We start from the raw sequence: 23,719 nt of genomic DNA on the forward strand, positions 1-23,719 counted from the left end.
CTAGTGTGCTTTGCCATAATTAAATACACACCATTTATTCGGATCCCTACAACATTTTCTACAACATTCTTTGAAAATTTGAATGATGTCCAAAATATCCTCTCGAGATATTTTACTCAAAAACCAATTTATTTTTATCGGCCCGGGATTGAAAATCTGCATATTAGATGGCAAAAGGTTGTTGATAACGAGGGTGATTATAGTATTGATTAAAAATAAAAACTTGTTAAAATGTATTCGTTTGAATTTAATATAAGAAAGTGGCATTACTTTCCGGTCCCCTTATTATTTCCGAAGCACAATTGCTTTGGGCGAAAAAAATGAATAAATGTATCGAAGACAGGATTCTATTAATGTGAAGAACGCCAAGAATCTGCAGCGAATATTTTAAATGCAGTAATTTCATTTATATAAATATCATGAAAATCGCTTGCTTGGATTGCCGCAAAAGAAATTGTTAAAATGCAATACTACGCCAGGAAAATAAATAATTCTGAGTGCTTTTGGAATATATTTAAGTTTGAAGAAAATTCATTTTGAGGCCGGTTATAAAAATGATGATAGGAATAATAAATCACATACAAAAGGATTTTAAAATAGAACTCATAAATTACGATGCAAATATTACTGAATGTCCTAACTTTAAAAATAAACAAGAATGAATTGATTGTTTGTAAAAAATCCAAAGCTAGCTCAACATTTTAGGTAACTTATACAACATTGAAAGTAATTTCACATTAAAATACTTTACCTCTCTGCTGAAAGATTAAGTAATTCTCTTTAGATACTGTGAGGTAAGTTACATTACTGTGAGGTAAGTTACATTACTGTGAGGTAATTTCACATTAAAATACTGTTTTCCTTTACCTCTCTGCTGAAAGATTAAGTAATTCTCTTTAGATACTGTGAGGTAAGTTACATTACTGTGAGGTAAGTTACATTACTGTGAGGTAATTTCACATTAAAATACTGTTTTCCTTTACCTCTCTGCTGAAAGATTAAGTAATTCTCTTTAGATACTGTGAGGTAAGTTACATTACTGTGAGGTAAGTTACATTACTGTGAGGTAATTTCACATTAAAATACTGTTTTCCTTTACCTCTCTGCTGAAAGATTAAGTAATTCTCTTTAGATACTGTGAGGTAAGTTACATTACTGTGAGGTAAGTTACATTACTGTGAGGTAATTTCACATTAAAATACTGTTTTCCTTTACCTCTCTGCTGAAAGATTAAGTAATTCTCTTTAGATACTGTGAGGTAAGTTGCTTTATCAAACTTAACGATCTTTTATTTAATTAAAATAATTTATGTGTATAAATGTGAATATAAGTTAGACAAATATTTTAGAAATGTCTGCTATTATATCAAATGTGAAGAAAAACACGCTAATGTAAAATTTTCAATTAGGTCAAAAAAATCTTAGATTAGATTAAATTTTGAATAGAACTGATTTCAAGGGCATTCAAGCATTTTCCCTTCTTAAGCTGCAGAAAAAAGAAAAATAAAGAATGATATCTATATTTAAAACTACGCTAAACCAATTTTTTCGCCTAGCTTTAAAAATCTTCTATTATAGTTATCTGAGAAAGAGTAATAGAATTCTCCCACTTAATATGCAAATGAAGAAAAGATAATGAATGCCATATTTTTTCCTTCATGATTTTAGTAATAAAGGCACAGGGGGAAAGACCTGTAACTTTTAAGAAAACGTTGCTATTTTATCTATGTTTTAAAATTAATAAATAAGTATTATTAACTTTTTAAACGTTATAAATCCATAACAAGAAGGATGGATTTAAAACATAAACGTTATAAATCCATTTTTCTAAACTAACATAGCTTTAATTTAGAAGTTACAGCCGAAAACATCGCGGCAAAAACATCGCAGACGAAAACATCGCGGAGAAAACAACGCAAGGCGAAAACGTCGTGGTACAAAACATCGCAAAGAGAAAACATCTCAGTTCTAAAACATCGTGGTACAAAACATCGTAGTCGAAAATAAAGCGGTTCAAAAACTTCGCAGTTTAAAAACATCGTCGTCGAAAATATCGTGGTAAAAAATAAAGTATCTGCAAATCATCGCATGACGATAACATTGCAGAAATGCTTTTTTCAGGTTTTAAATTTATTAGTTAATAAAAAATATGAAAGTAAAATTATCCTTCTTTCCATCTTGCGCTCACAAATCATTATGGGAATATCCATTTACAGTTATTAAAGCCTGAAAAAAGTATGCCTGTGATGTTATCGTCATGCGATGATTTGCAGATACTTTATTTTTTACCACGATATTTTCGATGACGATGTTTTTAAACTGCGAAGTTTTTCAATCGCTTTATTTTCGACGACATTGTTTTGTACCACGATGAACTGCGATGTTTTCTCTTTGCGATGTTTTTTCCCACGATGTTTTATAGCACGACGTTTTCGCCTTGCGTTGTTTTCTCCGCGACGTTTTCGTCCGCGATGTTTTTGTCGCGATGTTATCGGCGGACACCAATTTAGAAAAGAAGCAATAGCACTTCTCTTCTAAATTAAAGCTACTTTTTCACGTACAGTTTTAATAAGGCTGTTTTTTCAAAACGTTTATTTCCTTGCTGCGAATTGCGTCTTTGCAGTCAGTATCAACATGATTAGGCCATCCCTCCTCACTTCCTGTTTCAGGGCGAAAGGCTTTATGAACTAGCCCCTTCGCTTCTAAGTTCTGGTGTAAATTAATTGGCAGTACAACGAAGTAATGTGATGTTCATATCCGATTTTCTTTTATAATTATAGTCGTCTTATTAAAAGGAATAAATAAGAAAGCTGATCAAATTCTTTCTCCGCGGATAAACACACCCTGATGGAAAGCCAAATATTTACAAAACGCCTCGCGGAATTCTGGAGTGTCCTTAAAGTTTACCTCCTTAGTTTGCAAAGGAATGCTACATAGAGAAAGCCCTCCCCCCAAAAAAATAATTGTCCTTTTCTAGTTTCATTACAGCAGCAAGCATTTTCTTACACAATACCGAAAAGATAGTCTTTATATTTTTATTCTTCGATAAAATAATAGTTAAAGAAGTTAGAGATAAATAACGTAATGCCGACAAAGAGATAATATATGAGAGTTAAACGACCCAAAGTGTGATTAAATTCCATCCCAAAGACAGAGATTTTAAGAGAAGTCTTGAATATGCATGAATCGAAGAGGATTATCTCGAATGTAGGGCACAGAAACTAATGAAAATCTTTCTACTTTTCTAATTAACTTGATGGGATTTCTCGCAAGACGTAAAAGAATATTACCTACCATGTGTTACAAAATAAGGCAATTATATACTCGTCCCATTACTTTGCGTTAGGTATTTGTGCATCATGCAGAATTTAATGTTTCTTAGAAGGAAATTATAACCTTGTAGGAGACTAGATAGCTTGCAACATCTGTGTATAGACACTAAGGAAGATGCATGTAATAAAGATTTAAAAATATTGAAAATATTCCATACACTTTCAGAGTTTTTATACCATTTAAATAAAGTCTAATGATAATCAAATAAAACCAGATTAGGAAAATGACATTTGACTTCCAAAGAATTGTTTATAAAAGATAAAATGCTATATTTATATAAATATCAAAGAAATTGCCAAGAGAAGCATGATATGAGCTTCCTTTCGTAAGATTATAAATCATTTAATCTCATAAAAGAAAGGTCTGATGTGAATACAACATGACTTCCTTGTACGACCTATTAAATTAAATTATACACATTTTTTGCTGCATTTCATCTGAACTTATTTCCTCAAATTTCATTACAGATGTATCGCTTATGCAATCAGTTCAGCTCTCACTTCGCGGCAAGGTTAAAATTCATAAAATCTCAAAACATCTTCATTAAAAATTGAAAAATATAGAAAAAAATAAATACAGTTTAAACAGTTAAAAACCAGTTTTTACATTTAAACTTACACTTTCTAAGCAAAAACAAGTAATTCCTTCAGCAGGTCAGAAGGGAGAATTTTCTGTACACAGAATTGAAAGTTTACTGAGGTAGGAAAGTTCATTGAGATAAAATGACTGGTTAAAAAGTGAACGAGATCTTACAAATTATAATTATACTCACGTTAATGATTAATTATAGTTTTTCTGATCTAACTGAGTTTTTCATTTTCTGGCAAGACTGTACCGTAGAAGATGCTGTCAGCAAATCATAGCTAAAAGTTTTAACTAAAAGGTAAAACTGAACAGAACAGCAAGCATTTCAGTTGCTGTCATCCACAAAATATACTTAATTCTATACACCCCCGACATTTTTGCATGTAATCATAAGGAATATATCATATACGATTATAAGGGACCCATACAGTCTGAAATTATATGTCTCCTCGTATTATGCATGATACAGCCCTTCGTATTTGATCAAATATTAACAAATCTCTTGCAAACGCCGTTCAAAACTTGAATAATGCAATATAGTAGTAGCATTCGTGACGTATCATCCATCCGTATTACTAAATAATAGTCTGTTTAAGCGTTCAATCTCTCCATTCTGCTCCACATTTCAGAGACAATCATGCAGTGTTATGCTTACATCAAGTACCGGGCCATAATTTATGTAATACCATCCATTCTCGATCGCCTAAAGGCCGGTTACCAGCCCCCTTGTCTCAAAGGAAAATAAGTTTTGTTTTGTGGAAGGACTGAAAAACATCATTTTTCTGTTCCAGGTTTAATTTTACATCATTCAAGGTCTCTTGAAAATATTATTCTTTAATAATATTTATAACTTAGTTTCTTGATTTCTAATGATGACTATTCTTCTATTATTTACAACGTATTATTAGTCCAAACGGGCTTTGTCCCTGAAGGAGTATTGTTTTCGTTTTGCGATTTTGCTTTGAATCACTATAAATGTCCGTTTCACTTTTCAAGCTGTTGCCACCCAATGTTAGAGTCCTGTGTTATATTTGAAGAAATTAAATAATGAAAAATCTGCATAAATGTATGTAAATTTCTCGCATTGTGATAAAACAACGGTGCATAGAGCCATCGAATTTTGAATGACGTAATCCTTCTACGAATATGGGCACGTGGAAGACCAAATTTAAATTTGGAATTTGTTTTATGATCGATTTCATATTTTGTAAAACTTTAACGAATTTTTGATTAACAAACTAAAGGATTTCAAAGCGACTAATGGCAGCACTCTACGGGAAAAAAAAAAAAAAAAAAAAAAAAAAAAAAAGTTTTTATCTCTAACGCGCGGATCTGTGTATCGGAAATTCTAAAGATATGCTTATTTTAAAATTATTTTCATACATGCTCTTGAACTGAATTTTATGGTTTAAGTGCAAAGAACGTGATATTTAATAAATAAAGGTAACACACAAAACATTAAAAAAAAACGCCCCTTTGGATTTAATTTAAAATCTGAAACCTGCAGATTCTTTTTTCTTGAATAGTCATGCTTTGCTTACATCAGGTATCGTTATCATATTTCATGAAACGGACACTATTCTCGATTAACTGACGACGCTTTAACAGGGTTTGAGACTACCCGTCTTGTTTAAAAGGAAAATGTTAAGTTTGTTTATTCAGAAGGAATTAAAGACAAGCATCAGTTTTCCAGTTTTTCAGGAAATTTTCAATGTGACATCATTCAAGTTTTCTTGAAAATATTACTCTTTAATATTATTTATAGCTTAATTTCTTTATTTCTAATGATGACTATTCTTCCATTATTTACATCATATCCTTTTTGTTTTCTTGAATAGGCATGCTATGCTTACATCAGGTATCGTTATCATAATTCATGTAATGCATGCTATTCTCGCTGAAGACGCTTTAACAGGGTTTCAGATTACCCGTCTTATTTAAAAGAAAAATCTTAAGTTGGTTTATTCCGAAAAAATTAAAGAAAAGTTCCAGGTTACCAGTTTTTTTAAGCCAGTTTTAATGTGGCATCATTGAAGTTCTCTTGAAAATAATATTCTTTAATTATTATTTATTACATAATTTCTGTCATTTCTAGTGATGATTATTGTTCAATTACTTATATTGAATATTCATGCTATGCTTACATCAGGTACAGTTATCATATTTCACGTAACACACTCTTCATACATACGTAATAATCTCTATTAACTGAAGGCGGTTTAACAGGGTTTCAGATTATCCGTCTTATTTAAAAAAAAAAAAAAAAAAAAAAAAAAAAAAAAAAAAAAAAAAACCAGTTTTTCAGGTTTTTAGGGTACTTTTAATGCGACATCATTCACGTTCTCTTGAAAATATTACTCTTTAATATTATTTATGACCTTCATTTTTATTAGTCTATTCTTTTCTTTCATTATTTCATTATTTATAGTCAGTCTATTCTTTCATTATTTACAGTGTATTCGTTTTGGTTTGAATAGGCATGTTGTTCTTACATCAGGCTGTGTTATAATACACTGCTGCCCATTAAAAGTGCAACACCATAGAGCGCATCTCTCACACCTGCGCCCCTCACATCACTTTACAGGAGTGGCACAATGTAGTATTTTCAGGCTAGTCTCGTTTCTGCGTGCAGCATTCTGATTGCCGTATATGTGTCTGAAGGCTCCAAGGAGACCGCATATGGCTTGCTTGCTTTCAATGCCACCCTAGGGGCCCTTCACCTGGTGTGATGGTTTTGGCAGCCATTGGTACGCGACAGGCACATCTCTAGTTCGGATTGAAGGTAATTTGAACACAGGTCGGTACATTTCTGACATCTTACGTCCAGTGTTTGTGCTCTATCTTCGAGGCCTGCCAAACCCCATTTTCTAAAAAGATAATGCAAAACCACATGTTGTAAGTTGTGTTCTGATCTTCCTTATTCGGCTGCTGCCCCGGCTTGCACGGTCTCCAGATCTGTCACCCATTTAAAGTATCTGGTTAAGCGTTGCTGAGAGCCTGGCCCGCCAACCCTCTCCAACTAATACAGTTGATGAAGTGTGGCATAGACCTTGCAGCAGCATGGAATAATTTGCCCGTTTCTGTAATCCAAGCCAAGTTCGAGTCCATGCCTAATTTTGAAATTCGACGATCATCCTTTCCTGTGTTGATAATTTTTACAGACCGCACCCAATAATTGGCACCCCCGCGCACAACGTTTAACAGGATATATCAATTTAAACACATGTTAAAATATTTAGTTCTGCTATTGGACAATTTGAGATCGCATACGTTTTCCAAGAACTATTAAGTTTTAGCTTCTCCAGAGCAGCTTTGAATTTTACTTTCTTTCGCAAGGAACGGAGTTTGGTCGACATAAGAAATCAGTAAGTTTAGGTAAGATGGTTGTCTTAAGAATACAATAAGTTTGCGTTTTTTTTTTTTTTTTTTTTTTTTTTGTTGGTGTTTTGTTTTGTTTCTTTCAAATCGGTTTCTATTTTTACTTGTTTGAGGCTTACATTAGATTTTTGTTATTTATAGAAATTTCGGGCTGATCTTTGGAATATGGTAACAGGTAGTTTGGCGACATTTTGGAGGCGATAAAGGTTACTACCTAGGACTTTAGAAATAATGTGAGAACTACTCAGTTCCGATTACACATTATTTTGTGTGAGGGAAATGAGAGGTCATGAGATATGTCATGTGACATTAATGGACGAATCACTGTTCTTTAATCGGAAAAGGGGGTATATTTGTAAGCAGTAGTTTCATTCTATGTTCTGTGAAACAGTGTTGTTTAATATTTGGATCCCATGGCCGTATATAAAGTAAATCTGAAATTTTTATTGCGTTTATGTGTAATTGAAAAGAATTGCTTAATTGCGGATAAGTATGAATGTCCAATATGTGGGAATGAAATGAGATTGTGAGAAAGGAAGGATATTACAGATAGTTTGAATGGCGGTGCAAGAAACCTGGTGAAAATGGACATTTTGTGATCCGCCATGCACTCAAGATTCTGTAGAATATTAGGTAAGTTAGTATTTTTAATTATTTGAGGATATTATTTTGATGCATTGTTCTAAATGTAAGGAGTAAATAAATTAATATGGTATTATTGGAAAATTGCTATTAGCAATGATTTACTTTAAAGTAATTAGGATTGTAAGCTAATTTTTATAAATTTAATGTATATGCTTATTTATATTTTAAGTAGTGTTTTTTAATTTAATTATATTTTAATTTAATGATCGTGATTTTGAGAGTTATATGTTTGTAATATTTTGGAATATGTTTGAGTAGAAGTAAATGTGCATGGAAAGAATTTAAGTATTTGACACTAAGTATTTGTAATCTTTAATGTTTTGTTATAAATTCGTTGGTGACGTTTATAATAGATAATTTAGAGGTAAAAGTTTTTGGATATTTTATTTATTTTATACGTGCAAATGTCCATCCTTGGAAATTCACAAAATTGTCATGCATTTTCGTGAAATTTTTCTAATTTATGAGAAAAAAGCAGTGTACATGGATATAGTGAAGAGTATGCGCAATGCCATTGTTGTGCAATTCTGGGATATTTTTTTAAGTAAAAATAAGTCGACGTGTACATGGTTACTGTGTATGTGCGATTTTGAAAAACGCGGCAAGGAGTTTGCGATTCTGCACTTTCTCCCAATTTTGCAGTTAATATTTGTCATGATTAAGCAGTTTTGTTCCATAAAATTTGTAGCATAAGTGTAATTCGGCTAGCAGATTGTTGGAAAAAGTGTTGAGTAAATAAAAAGAAAAGAAACATGTCTTTACTTCGTGAAGATAAAATGGCGGCGAAAAAAAAATAGGGGGTTGCTGTAGCAGAGTCGGTCGCCAAATTTTCGCCAAGTTACCATAATCCAAAGATCAACCGAAATTTCTATGAAAAGTTTTTCATTTTCTTGGTATTAAAATTTTAGTTTAGCCTAATCGCCCCCCCCCATTTTTGAGTGTTGTTTAAATGACAATTTAATTTTAAGTATATTTGTTTTGCTTTCTATTTATAATTGCTTTTGAATTTCGAATTTTCATAAATGGTTTTAGATATATATATATATATTTTGAATGGTCAATTTTCATAATGTTAAGTTTTATGGGTCATTTGACATGTCAATTTGGCATAATGTTATGTTTTATTCTTTTTTCCAAGTGTTTCGAAAGCGTGCAGGAAAAGTTCTGGTACACTTTGAGATTCGATTTTTCGGTTTTATACGAATTTTAATGTCTTAAATGAAAGTTTAATTGAATCTTTTTTTTTTTCGGTTTTTAATATCTAAAGAACCAGAAGAATGAAACATGTTTTCAAAACATATTAATCGACTTTTATGAAGCTTTAACTCATTTTCCCCTGATGTGGTCTGATTTTCAGTAAAAGGATATTAATTTTTATATTTTTATAATCATATATATTTTCTCTTTCGCACTTTTTTTCGAGTTTTTTCAACCATGAATTTTTATTTTAATTTCGATTTGTTTAAGTATTGTGTTAAACCTCTTATACACGGTTGCAATTATTAATATTGTTGAGGAATTATCTTACTTTGATTCCAATTTAGACTTTAAATACTTTAAGTTTATATATATATATGTATGTTTGGTGCGGTCGATTGCAACGAAAAAGGTATGTGCACAACTACATATTATAACAGCCCCATATACGAACTTTCCACTTTCTAGGACTAAGCCCTTTTTGAGTTTTGCGAGGTGCATTCATACGTACAGAAATCAAGGAAAAAATCTCTTCTAAAACCATTTTACAATCTCTTTTGGATAAACGAACTTTAAAGTTCTTTGTTCTTTAAAGAGGTTATCACATATGGCTAACAGTCTCTGCTAGACGAGACTTTTCTGAGAAACGAGATTCTGGTAGCAGGTGACAGGTGACGGAGGACGGGGACGCCTGGTGTTTAACAGAGGTAAACAGGCATATGTCCCGCGCCCTACCCTATCTACTGGGAGTTTATTGAGATCATAAAAGAATTATTACATTGCCATAAAGGGGCAGATGAGAGATGCATTGGCTATTTATGTTGTATTACAGATTTTAGGTTTGCAAGATATACATTACATAATATACTGGTTACACATAAAAAAAAACATTAACATAACACATACATGACATATAAACTCTATTAATAAAGGAGGTACATGCGGTTAGCAGAAGGAAGATACACATAACTAGCACATTAAGCACACATTTGTGTATAGTTTAGTACTTACGCTGAGGATCAATTTTGAATATGCATTGGATATACAGAATACATAATGCCAAATACACTTAATGTAAATATGTTACTCATAATACTGAATACACTGATAATACTGCTTACGACTACTATATACAGAATGAACTTGGAATTACTATATACTGGATACATAACGCCAAGTACACTTAATGCAGATATGTTACTCATGATACTGAATACATTGATAATACTACTTACACCCGCTGCAGATACCTGACTCATATTACATTGCTATGCATTTAAATATACATGTTGCAGATACAGATCATTTACGATATGCTCGAGATTGCTATATACACGCTTTAGACTACTATATACAGAGTACATACAGAATGCCATATACAGAATAAACTTTGGATTACTATATACAGAATACATAATGCTAAGTACACTTAATGTTGATATGTTACTTATAATACTGGACACATTGTAAATACTGCTTACGCACGCTGCATATACCTGGCTAATATCACATTGCTATGCATTTAACTATACATGTTACAGATACAGTACAGATATGCTCGAGATTGCTATGAACACGCTTGAGACTACTATATAAACAATACATGCAGAATACCATATACAGAATAGACTTAAGATTTCTATATAAAGGAAACATAATGCTAAGTACCCTTATTATAAATACGTTACTTATAATACTGGATACATTAAAGAGACAGCTTACACACGCTGCAGATACCTGACTGATATTATATTGCTATGCATTTCTGGTTTAAACGGGAGGATTCCAAGAAAAAAGAGCCCCGCTGGAAGTGAAGTCCGGTCTTGCTACGGAAACGATGTTGCGGCTATGTCGGATTTTATTGAACCTCACAGAAAATGTCTCGGGTAGAGACAACCAATCAGACGAGAAAGCTTTGCTTCTGAAGGATCACGTGATCCCAGTCTGAGCGATAATCAATTACTCTTTGGCGTTCTAGTCTTTGTAGTAAGTGAAAATTATAACCTAGCGACTCCGTTTCGACATCAAGTCCCGCGTAGCCAAAATATAATGTGATCGGGATCTAAGAGATCTGTGAAAGATCTATTCGAAAAATCTTTCAAATGGAATTAGAGAGTGGTGAAAATGGCTATTTCCGTTGAAGTATGATATCCGAAATTTTTCCGTATTGCAACTTGGTGCAAGTAATTAAAAGGACCTGCTTGGACTTATTATTATTCACATTTTACTTTATGAATTGCTGCACTTTTGATTAAGAGAACACTTTTTAATACCGTGTATGCTTACGTATGACTCGATAATTCGCTGGAATTGTCCAGAATGTTCTTCTAACCAATCGCGAACAATTGTGGCACGGTGACATGGCGCATTGTCATCCATAAAAATCCCATCGTTGTTTGAGTACGTGAAGTCCATGAATGGATGTAAATGATCTCCAAGTAGCTGAAGGTATCCATTTCCAGTCAATGATCGGTTCAGTTGCACCAGAGGACCGAGTCCATGCCATGTAAAAACAGCCCAGACCATTATGGAACCACCACCAGCTTGAACAGTGCCTTGTTACAACTTGGGTCCATGGCTTCGTGGGGTCTGCGCCACACTCGAACACTACCATCAGCTCTTTCCAACTGAAATTGTGACTCATCTGACCAAGCCACGGTTTTCCATTCGTTTAGGGACCAACCGATATGCTTACGAGCCCACGAGAGTCGCTGCAGGCGATGTCGTGCTGTCAGTAAAGGTACTCGAGTCGGTCTTCTGCTGGCATAGCCCAAGGAAGACAAATTTCGCCGCACTGTCCTATCGGACACGTCCCTCGTACGTCCCACATTGATTTCTGCGACGCAGTGTTGCTTGTCTGTGAACATTGACAACTCTACGCAGACGTTGCTGGTCTCGGTCGTTAAGTGCAGGTGGTCGGCCACTGCACTGTCCATGGTGGGATGTTATGCCTGAAATTAGATACTCTCGGCACACTCTTGAGACTGTGGATCTCGCAATGTTGAATTCCCTAACGATATCCGAAATGGAATGACTCATGCGTCTAGCTCCAACTACCATTCCGCGTTCAAATTCTGTTAATTCTCGTCGTGCGGCCATAATCACGTCAAAGCCTCTTCACATGAATAACTTGAACACAAATGAAAGCCCTGCCAAAGCACTTCGCACTTATACATTTTCTACGCGATACTACTGCCATCTGTATATTTGCATATTGCTATCCCATGACTTTTGTCACTTCAGTGTATTATTTCTTTAAAAGAAACTTACAATATAACGAGAATGCAGAGTGATGCTAATGTTACAGTAGGCAATAAGATATCATCATATGCATTCCCTTGTAATTTGAATCTCTTCCGTTCTTATTGTTGTTTCTGCTACTCTTTATGACTCAAATTAACCCCAAATACTTGAAGAAGGAGAACGAATCGACAGCCAAGTCAGCTCAACCGCCGACTGAATATCAATTCGTGTTTGCTTTGCTGTACTGTATAGTGTCTTGTATTAGGCGGCATAAAGTTCAACATCTAGAATAGAAAGGTTCAAAGTGACCTTCGCAGGTAGTTTGGAAGGGTTTTTCTTTGTAAGTAAGCCAAAAATAATCACTACTCGGAAGAATTCCTTTTAAAATTTAAGAGAACTCTTTCTCTGAGCACACTGAGAAAGGAGTAAGTTACATGAAAAAACTTACGCTGAAAAGCTAGGGGGTAAAGTACACGAGAAAATAAAGTATCAAATTTATTTGCAAATACTACTTATTAGCCCAAGGGAAGGGTAGCCCAGAAGGGCTATTAATCTCAAAAGGCCATATCACTGTAAACGGCGAATCACTTTTTGAATTGTTGCCACCAAATATTATCACCGTGTATTATATTTAAAGAAACTAAATAATGAAGAATATGCATGAATGAATGAATGTTTGTCGCATCGTGAAAAAACAACGGTACCTACAGCCCTCCGATTTTGAATAACGTAGTCCTCCAACCGAACATGGACACACAGAAGCCCAAATTTAGGATTTGCTTTATTATCTGTTTGAAATTTTGTAAATCTTCATCGAATTTTTTGATTAACAATCTCAATGTTTAAATTCAAGCGAGCAATGGCAACACTACACAAAAAAATTATTTTCAGCGCTCAGGGCTGTCTGTCGAAATTTCTAAAGATATGTTGTTTTTAAATATTTTGTGATATTGCCTTTGAATTGAGTTTTATGTGGTTTAAGTGCGAAGAACATGATATTTAATAAATAAAGATAACGCAACAAATGTTAAAAAAGTCACTTTAGCCATAAAATCTAAAAGCCTGCGGATTTCAGATTTCTGATTCTGAAAGCCTTTTTTTTTTTTTTTTATTTTAAAAGCTCAAATTTTCACTAAATGTATTTGTTTAGAGTGATAATGTATCTAAACACTCTAAATTTTTTAATCTTGCTTTTCTAAGTTATTTAAACCGTCCAAGCTGCTTTCCTAAGTTATTTAAACCGCCAATAAATCCTTTCTCAACCCAAGAATCTTACATTTAATTAAAACTTGCGAAGGAAAATCATGAAATGTTTTCCAGTTTTGGGTTAACGTTTAGTTAAATAAAGCTGGAAATTTTCAACCGATGTCCAATCAAGAGAAAAATTAAATAATATATCCCGGATCATTAGTATATATGTACAGAGTGGCGAAATTTATTAGTGCTATGGCAACAGAAGAGAATTTCATTTTTATTGTCCAAAGCGAATTACCGCAATAATCTTGTTGAGACTTTACTCTGAAACAATATTTACTTCATTTGGCAGGAAATGAACTTCGGCGGCAATTGATGACACGTGTTTGAAATATTTTCGCTTTGAAACAACAACATAAGGGCCTGCTAGTTTGACTGTTGTTTTCGAAGCAGAAATGTTTGACATCTGTATCATCACTGGTAAAATAAAGCAGCTATAGCAATCGAAGATTTACCGAAACACACTCGTGGATTAGTCCAGTGGCGGCTATTGCCACTGCAGTTAAAATCGCAGAAAAGGAGAAAAAAAATGTGTTAGAATTAATAAAGAAATGACAGTTAATAATTTAACTATGTTTTGAAGCAATTTAATTTGGAGAACAAGTTTATTTAGCTATGCAAACTAGCACAGCACTCAAAACAAGAAGAAACTATTAAAAAAAGAAAGAAAGTAAAGGTCTGAAAGGATTTAGATTGTAACTTCGCATCGGAGATTTTGTTAAGGTTTTAGTTTTCTGTTGCCGCAGAGCTCGCGGTTTATCTGTCTGCTCTTGGACTCACTCCTGCTGATGCAACTTCCATTACCTTTTCATAACTATTATTACTTTATTGTTATTATTGTTATTTAAGAAAAGAAGTTCAAAACGTCACTTGTTCCACCAAATAGGTCACGAGGCTTACAGAAGTCTGTAAATAACTCAGTAATACATAAGAGGTGTAATACAGATGAATAAGACAACACAATCTATGATATCTAGATCTGGAGAAAATAAGGAATATATATATCGAAAAAATACTACTATAATAAGAACACAAAATATAAGTAATAAAATAACAATAAAAACAAAAATCTGAAAAGTTTCAGATTTTAAATTACGTCTAAAGAGGCATTTTTTTTAACGTTTTGTGTGTTACCTTTATTTATTAAATATCATGTTCTTTGCACTTAAACCATATAACAGCAATGTCGCAAACTAATTTTAAAATGAGCATATCTTTAGAATTTTCGATACACAGTTCCGCTCGCTGGAGATAAAAAGGTTTTTCACCCCCTAAAGTGTTGCCATTGCTCGCTTTTAAACCGTTAAGTTTGTTAATCAAAAATTCGTTAAAGTTTTACAAAATATAAAATCGATCATAAAACAAATTCCAAATTTCAAATTTGGGCTTTCATATGCCCATATTCGCAGTACGATTACGTCATTCAAAATTCGATGGCTCTAAGTACCGTTGTTTTATCACAACGCGAGACACATACATACATTTATGAGATTTTTGATTATTTAATTTCTTCAAATATAATACAGGGGATAGTATTTGGTGGCAACGATTTGAAAAGTGATACGCCGTTTATAGGGTTCCAACGCAGAATGGCAAAACAAAAACAATAGTCCTTCAGGGACAAAGTCCCTTTGGACTAATAATAGCGTAAGGATCTTAAGTTTTACTAACGTTTATTTTATTTTAAATCTTTACTATCACTTCTTATTTTCTACTTCCGGCCAGAATTAAAAGCTTTAACTTATTTATGCAAATTTGTCTTGCGAACGCCAAGTACTTAAGTTGTGGCTTTTTGCCAAGCAAGAGAGAGGAAAGTGATTAGAAGCAGGCCGCTTGCCATAGCAGTTTTACTCGGTTGCTGGTTGCCTTCAAGGCCAGAGGTTTCATCCTCTTGATAATTTTAAACGTATTGTAGTGTTAGCAGTTCTCTGTACTACATACGGCTTTTTGCTAATATACGGCCAATCTTGGAGTAGGGACTTGTTTGATTAATCCAAAGTTAAGTTTAGTTAATATTTTTATATTCTTACGTTCAGACCACAAGTGGTTGGTCTCTGTATTCCGAAGTCCGGAAATCATTGTAAAGAGTGAAAAATAAAGGGTTTCGTATAACCTTCTTGGGTGTATTGTCTACTTCCCACATTTATTGAACATAGCTTTAGTAAGCTCCCTGTTCCGAGTCAGGTCATTTAATGTTCCCAAAGCAAGTAAGGAGGAACACTGAAATTGATAATAGTAGTAAATATGGAATATATATCATAACAGCAATAATGCAATAAGTAGTAGTAGTACTTATTGCATTATTGCTATTATGATATACATTGCATATTTATTATTACTATTTTAATTATCAGTGTTAGTAGTATTAGTGTTAGTAGCAGCAGCAGCGGAAGAAGAAGAAGTAAAAAGATTAGAAGGAGAAGAAGAAGAAAGGAGGGGGAATAGTGATCAAACGCTGCGAAAGCCTTACAGTTCTTGACGTGCTCGATAAAAATTCATTCCTGAACTTGACTTTCTTCAAATTTACGCATAGAATTCAACAATAATATCCCAAAGTTTTTAAAACAGTCCATTTTTAGAATACTCGATATGGTGCTAAGCGCTGATATATGTTTTTTAGCATAGAAGGGCTATTTTTGTTGAACCTCACTTTGTGTCAAATTACATTTGTTTTCTGTTTCATTTTTCAAATAACTAGCCTCTGCGCTGGCCAGCTGCCTAAAACACTTACTATAAGAAAGGAAAATACATATAATGCTTCTAATAATCTACCTAGTGTCGTTTTGAAACATGTATCACGTTCATTTTACATGCTGGTAATTAATAAATAAGATACAGTACTGCGTTTATTGCTTTTAAATCACTTATTTTTTAATTAATAACACGGAGATTTAATTGAAAAGAAAAATTAAATACGTTAAGCTTTGTTGAATGGCAAGAAACTGGCGCGTCGAATTTAAAAATATTTCATATTCGATAGCTTTATAAATTCCTGGTGAGTTATTAGATGTTACCACACATTTTTTATATTTGCTACATTAATTTTTAAAAATAATGCATGGCTGTAAAATTTGTTGTCGACGTTCTTTAATTTGTGTTGCCAAATACTTTGGTTTTTTTTAAATATTAGCTGTATTATTTCGTAAAAATAATACATAGATTTAATATTTGGTGGCACCCTTTTTTTATTTGTGTTGTAGGGTTTATATTTATTTTAACTAACATTTATTTTAAGTTTAAACTATCTTTACTGTCAAGCCTTACTTTCCCCTGGAATTGCCAATGCCAGAGTATGTAAATTTTAGTAGAACGCGCAAGGATTCAAATTGTCAGCGAAAGTATTCTGAGTTAAACAGAAAGGAAACGAGTTCGAAAGTGTGCTTTCTTGCTTCACGAGCGTGGAGGTGGCTAGTTAGAAATTGAAGAACCACTTTAGGCCTGTGTGTTTGCCTCGGCAGTTTGTTAATCTTTCAACGTAATATTCAGAGTTTGCTGAATTATCAGCGGTATTTTAGAACGCGGTGAGGTTAGTTACGTTTAGAGAGCCTCGTAGTTAGTCACTTGTTATTATCTCTTTTCAGTTTCTTATTTTTATTTTACCGCCGGGTCGGCGAAGTTTGTGAGCGTCAAGAGCACGCATTTGTAATTTCTAAAGTTGAATAAAAAGGGATTTAAACCCTTCTCAAGACTTTGGTATACTTTCCAGTTCTTAGCAGTCACCACTATTGTTGCGTGCAAGTTGGAAGCGCGCAACGTTATAGTTTTGCCATATATTTTTCTTATATTTACTATATTATTTCTTTAAAAATAGGATATGATTAAAAATAAAATAAAACATAAGATATTCACAGAGATAACGTTTGAGGGAACATGCTTTTATTTGTGTCAAATCTATTTATTAAATCTATTTATTTGTGCTGCCATACATATTTCTTTAAAATAATACTGGGTTTAAAAATAATGCACATGTGTCGTCCATACTTGAAAAGTGATAAGGACGCAAAATGTGAGGTTTGGGACTAATAGCACATCCAGTGCTAATAACTAAAGACTAAATATCATGAGAAATGAAGAAAATAAAATAATTAGTTGCAACTAATGCTAAAGAAATTGAGATTAAAGACCTCGACTTATATTTCGACGATTGAGTAACTTGCTTTTATTTAAAGATTTAAAAAAGTTAAAATGTACAGGGTGTCCCAAAAGGTCGTTGGCAATCTTAGCATGATTTTCTGTCATACCACGACAAGCAAGATTTACATAGGAACTTGTGTCTGAAATTGCGACCGCCAGAGGGCAATGTTCGCAAGGGTGGAGGAGAAGAAAGAAAGGATGTCGAAAGATTTGTTTTTATTAAAGAACAAGAAGTCTCGAAGTGTCGAAGGCGAGTCTGGAGACGCTCCGGACAGCTGTGTGATACCAACCTGACTTTCTTCCGGCAGACAGGCCGACAACCAGGAGTGAGGGTCTGGGGTGCCATTTATTTTCACAGTAGGACCCCTTTGGTTGTCATCCGTCGCAACCTTACAGCACAGCGCTACTTCAACGAAGTTCTGAGGTCCGTTATGTTGCCCTTCATGTCACGCCACCCTGGGCTTACATTTCAGCAAGATAATACCCGCCCCCACACTGCACATGTTTCTACTGCTTGCCTTAATGCTTTTCCAACATTACCTTGGCCATCAAGGTCGTCGGATCTCCCTCCTATTGAGCACGTTTGGAGCATTATGGGCATAGCCCTCCAACCAGCTCGGAATATTGACGATCTAACTCGCCACTTGGACAAAATTTGGCACGATATCCCTCAGGAGAACATCCGCAACCTCTATCAATCGATGCCAAGCCGCATAACTGCTTGCATAAGGGCCAGAGGGGGACAAACGCGTTACTGGTCTTTTTCACTTTGTGAAGCTCTATCACTTCAATAAATCATCCAATTTTTCTCAAATTGTATTCATTTGTTTTTCTGTACATGTACATCACTTCTACCGATTTTCGTCCCATTCGGATAACTCCTTCTTGGTGCGTCGTTTTTGTTGTCTAAGAGTGTATATAAGAGTGTATATTTCTCCGTCCTTTCTGCATGCCTTCGTTGTGTAACGATTAGCACACTCGGCGCGTATTTGAAAGGTCCAGTTTCGAGTCCTCGAGAGGGCATTGCACATTTTTCACTTCTCTTGATTCGGAAAAACCGAAACACTAATGAGTTTCCTTGCATCATGTTTAAAATTATTTTGAACATGATACACGTTGAAACTTTTAAAATAAATATTTTAAATAATTGACTTACTGATTTAAACAAGACTTCTATCTATTTTTATACTAAAATAATTAAACTTCACCAGCCGTAAGAACGAAGAACGGACAGTTTTTCATTTGCATAGTTGAGTAGAATGAAACAGTCGCATTCATCTTCCAGATCTGGAAAAAAAATCTGATGTGTACATCACATGACTTCTTTGCACGAAATTAATTTATACGCCTTTTTTCTGAATTTCATTTAAACGTATTTCCTCGAATTGAATTACAAACAAATTTATTATTTAATTAATTCAGTTCTCACTTTGCGCAAAGCAAATATACACCAAAAAAAAAAAAAAAAAAAAAAAAAGAAAAACTCAAAATATATTCAATAAAAATGGTCAAATACAGAAAAACACAAAATACAGTTAAAAGTTAAAAAAAAAAAAAAAATTTGCAATTAAAATTTGAATATCTACGCAAAAAAAAAAAAAAAAAAAAAAACAACAACTTGGCTTAAGGGCAAGAAGGCATATTTTCGATGCACAAAACTGAAAGTTTACTTTCTGACCCACTCGGTAAAAAGACATCGAAGGTCAAGAAACTGACTTAACTCACTATTCGACTGAGTTTCAAATACAAACAAATGGCGGCTCGTTAGGCTATCCTTGCCACTTAAACATTTAAGTTGTTGATAATTCTACAACTATTTCATGTAGATTAACTAAAGGCCTATAAACCTTAACCGTAACATAAGAACAACATGATTAAATCCCTTTTAAAGTAAAAAATGCATAACGTACCAGCATATGAGACTAAAAGCCTAAGCTCGCTGAGCCTGGTAAAAGCAGTGGGAATACATATATTTGTATACACGATTGGTGGGGCCGATTTCAACAAGAAACGGAAGAGCACAACTACATGTTATAACAGTTCTATATACAAAATTGCAACTTTCTATGGCTGCTCATTCTTGAATTATGCAAGTCGTTAAGTAAAAAATCTTCCCTGAAATCCTTTGAAATCCATTTTACGTTTTTCTTTCCTTTTCTTTTCTTTTTTTTTTTTTGACAAAAACACTCCTTCACACTGTCCGTATGTGCAGATTCACCCAAAAACATCGTTCAAATGGTTTCGAGAGCGGTTGAAATACATATTTTCGTTGCAATACTTTACCCGAAATTTTTCAAGTTTACAGTACTTCCTTTGTTGTTGTTATCTTGTCCATATTACATCGAACAATGGTTGCCAGATCCTACTCCGAAGAAAGGCTGTGCTTCTAATTTTCCACCCTCCAATTTTGAGGGAGAGCACCCCGGGAGGATTCGGAGATCTCTCTCCCCTATTCCCTTCCACAGTTCACACGAGAGGACTTTCGGCTCGCCGCATATTTATAGTACCGCCTGCCGTACCTACACTATACATTTACAAACATCCTGGTTTTCTCCAGGATTTGAACCTGGGCCCTTCTGTACCATAATGGGCTGCTCCCCTAACCACTATACCGTCTGGGCGACAATACTTCCTTTACTTCGTACAAGTAATACTCAATTTTTTCCACATAATTAAAAATGATAATTTTGATATATGATAATCAAATATCTCATTTGAAAATTAATTTGAATATTAATTTTTGCACTAATTTTTATATCTTTCAATGGATGTATTAAATTCACTTAAAAGTATAATACATTTATCTATAAGGCACACGTCTCACTCATATTGTTACGAAATTGTTACGAAAAGGCGCGGTAAGATAACTTCCCCCGCAAGGCAGGTTTAGGGTTGCCATAAAATAGCAAGGAAGGCAGGGTTACCACATTTGGCGAGATATCGCCCATTTGGCGATATACCATGGACGGATGGAGAACCTTCTGGAACGAATTCTTACCGGTTTAGTCCAGAATGTTCTCGAACACAAGCCGATAGCTATATAAACCCTGCTGATCCGCAGTCAGTTAGTGTGTATGTGCCTCGAAAGTGCGAGATAGTTAGTGTCTCAAGTCGATCGACTTGACAGCCGGGCAGCGAGTGCCGAGTGGGTCGTCGAGTGCACCGAAAGAATCTCGTAGTGTATTTAGTGCATCATCGAGAGAGCGTGTTGAGCTCCAGAAACGACTGAACCGAAGAGATGGGAGCCGTGCTCTGTGTATCGTCGAGTGCACCGCGAGTTGTAGCGAGGAGAGTCTGGAGAGTACGTGGAGTTCCGAGAACGACCAAGCAGAGTCGGGAGCTGTACTCTAGTGCTTTGCCGTGAAGCTGTCTCCACCGTGATAGCCTGATAACCTGGAGGCTGTGTCGCTAATCGTGTCAGAGTGTTTATAGTAGTTGATCGACGACTGTAAACGTGTTTTGGAGCTCTCCTGACAATAAAGTTTGTTTCGATACTTCATCAAATGTCGTCGTTATTCACTCCAAATCCTCACGAACCCCGTAACGCAACAATATTTAATCATAGGAATTTCAAGCGCAATCACATTTCTGTTCGCCAGCCCTAAATCTAGCAGTTTTTTAAGATTATATTCCAAAGCTTCCTTGGAATTTAGCCTTTAAATTGCAAAACGGCTAGAAAATATGCATTCATAGAATTTAGCAGTTCTATGAAAAACAGTTTCAAAGACACTGATGTAGAGAAATATGTAGTATTTGTATGCTTCATCATTAGCCTAAAGGGGGATTAAACCCAAAGGGCTACTAGTCTCAAAACGGCATTTTGCGTCGTTTAATTTTCTGCGTCGATTCACTTTTCAAACTGTTTCCACTAACTATTATCGCCATGTATTATATTTAAAGAAACTAAATAATGAAGAATTTGCATGAATTCATGAATGTTTCTCGCATTGTGAAAAAACAATGTTAGCTAGAGCCGTTCAGCTTTGAATAACCTAGTGCTTCAACCGAACATGAGCACTTATGAATTTCGAATTTTTTTCATCAACTCTTTCAAATTTTGTCAAACTTTAACGAATTTTTGATTAACAAACTCAACGACTTCAAAGCCAGCAACGGTAACACTGTGCAGAAAAAACTTCATTATCTCCAGCACGCAAGACTGTGCATCGGAAATTCTAAATATATGCTGTTTTTAAATGCAGCTCCCAGTGGAACGGTGTTTGCGCCATCAGGGGTACCTCTGCCCCTTGTAAAATGAGTTAAGTAGCTTAGAAAATGTCAGTAGCTAATTTGATTAAAAGGTATATAAATCTCAATATAAATTTCATAGTAATATTTTTATTATTAAATTAAACATTGACAAAGTTAATGTGAGTCTGATAATTTGACTTAGTACATTAATTAAAGATATATTAAAATTTTAGATTAACGAAGCTGGGAAGTGGAAGCTGTGGAAAACGTGAAGCACAGCAAGCAGTCGAGCTGTGACTTAAAGAGAAAACATGGTAAGCAACAAGTTCAATAATAGTATGAATCCATATGAGTAATGAAAAGTTACAAACACAACATATACAAATAATAAGATAAAGATAAGATACATGGTACAAGAATGTTATATAGAAAATGTTTCGACACCAAGGTTAAATAGCTTTACTTCAAGGTACCATGTTATATCTGAAATTTCTATATGTTAAATTTTAAATATGAAGCTACTTGCCGTGAAAAGGTTTCTACTTCCTCTTAGGGAGGAAAACTAAACTCTTAAGAATTTGCCAACTAACAAAATTTTAGTGATCGTATAGTGAAACGTGTACAGCATTTTTGCGTTGTGAAAAAAAAATGCATCCCGGGACCGCGCCGTGAGAGGATCGAAAACATAAAACATATACAAGATATAAAGGAAAAGTTCATATTAAATATATAAAGAAAACATACTGTAAGAGGTTCCAGATTAAATATCAGTTTATTCAATTACATCACAATAAGAAAAATCTTAACCTCATCTGAGAGTCTTTTCATTTAAATTCATAAAAAAACTTAAGGTTTGTCTGGTAATTTAAAAAAAGGAAAGGGAAACAATTTAAGCCTGAGAGTTAAATTTTAGATTCGACGTTGTTTTTACTGCTAAGGACGGTTTTGAAAAACTTGCCTAAAGTTCAAACACACCAAAAAAATAAAACTTATCTTGAGTGGACATCTTGAAGGTCGACCGGGCTCATCGTTACACTGGTATGTTATTTTTCCACTGTAGAACAGAAACAGGAGCACTGCTGCCCAGGACGGCTATCCGCTTGGTCCTCAAAGTCCTAAGTCAACACGCAGGTAACTCGTTCAAATTTCGCCTCTTTACCAGCACGCCGCACGGAAGAGTGTTTTCAGCTTCAGGCCAGAAACGTTTTTTCTAGGCAATTACGGCTCGCCTGTTCTTACTCATCCCAAGAGCAAGCTTCACGAGTAACGTCCCAAGTAAGTTCCACCCGCCAGTCAGTAAGAGAGAGAATCCAACTCGAATTTCCTTCAAGCCAGTTTTCAAGAGCAACGTCCACAAGTCCAGCAAACCCGAAAGTCAGCGAATCCAAGAGTGAGTGCGTAAGAGAGTCGCCTCTTAACCCAAAACTCGGCCGGGGAGCATATTTGCCGCTCCCCGCCGGAAAACATCTCTCGTAGTCAATTACATTTATCTCCTTCAAGCCAGTTTTCAAGAGCAACGTCCACTAGTCCAGCCAGCCCAAAAATCAGTGAGTCCGTAAGAGAGTCGCCTCTTAACCCAAAACGCGGCCGGGGAGCATATTTGCCGCTCCCCGCCGGAAAACATCTCTCTTCGTAATTACATTTTTGTCCAGCAAGCCCGAAAATCAGCGAGTCAGTCAGAGAGTGAGCCAAAAAGTGAATCCAACTCGAATTTTCCTTCGTCTCCTTCACAAAACCGGGCTCCCACTATGGCTTCACTT

The sequence above is a fragment of the Stegodyphus dumicola genome, chromosome 5 (assembly GCF_044657685.1).
Source record: "Stegodyphus dumicola isolate Sdum_Otavi_A_Nest chromosome 5, ASM4465768v1".
NCBI classification, from domain to species: domain Eukaryota; kingdom Metazoa; phylum Arthropoda; class Arachnida; order Araneae; family Eresidae; genus Stegodyphus; species Stegodyphus dumicola.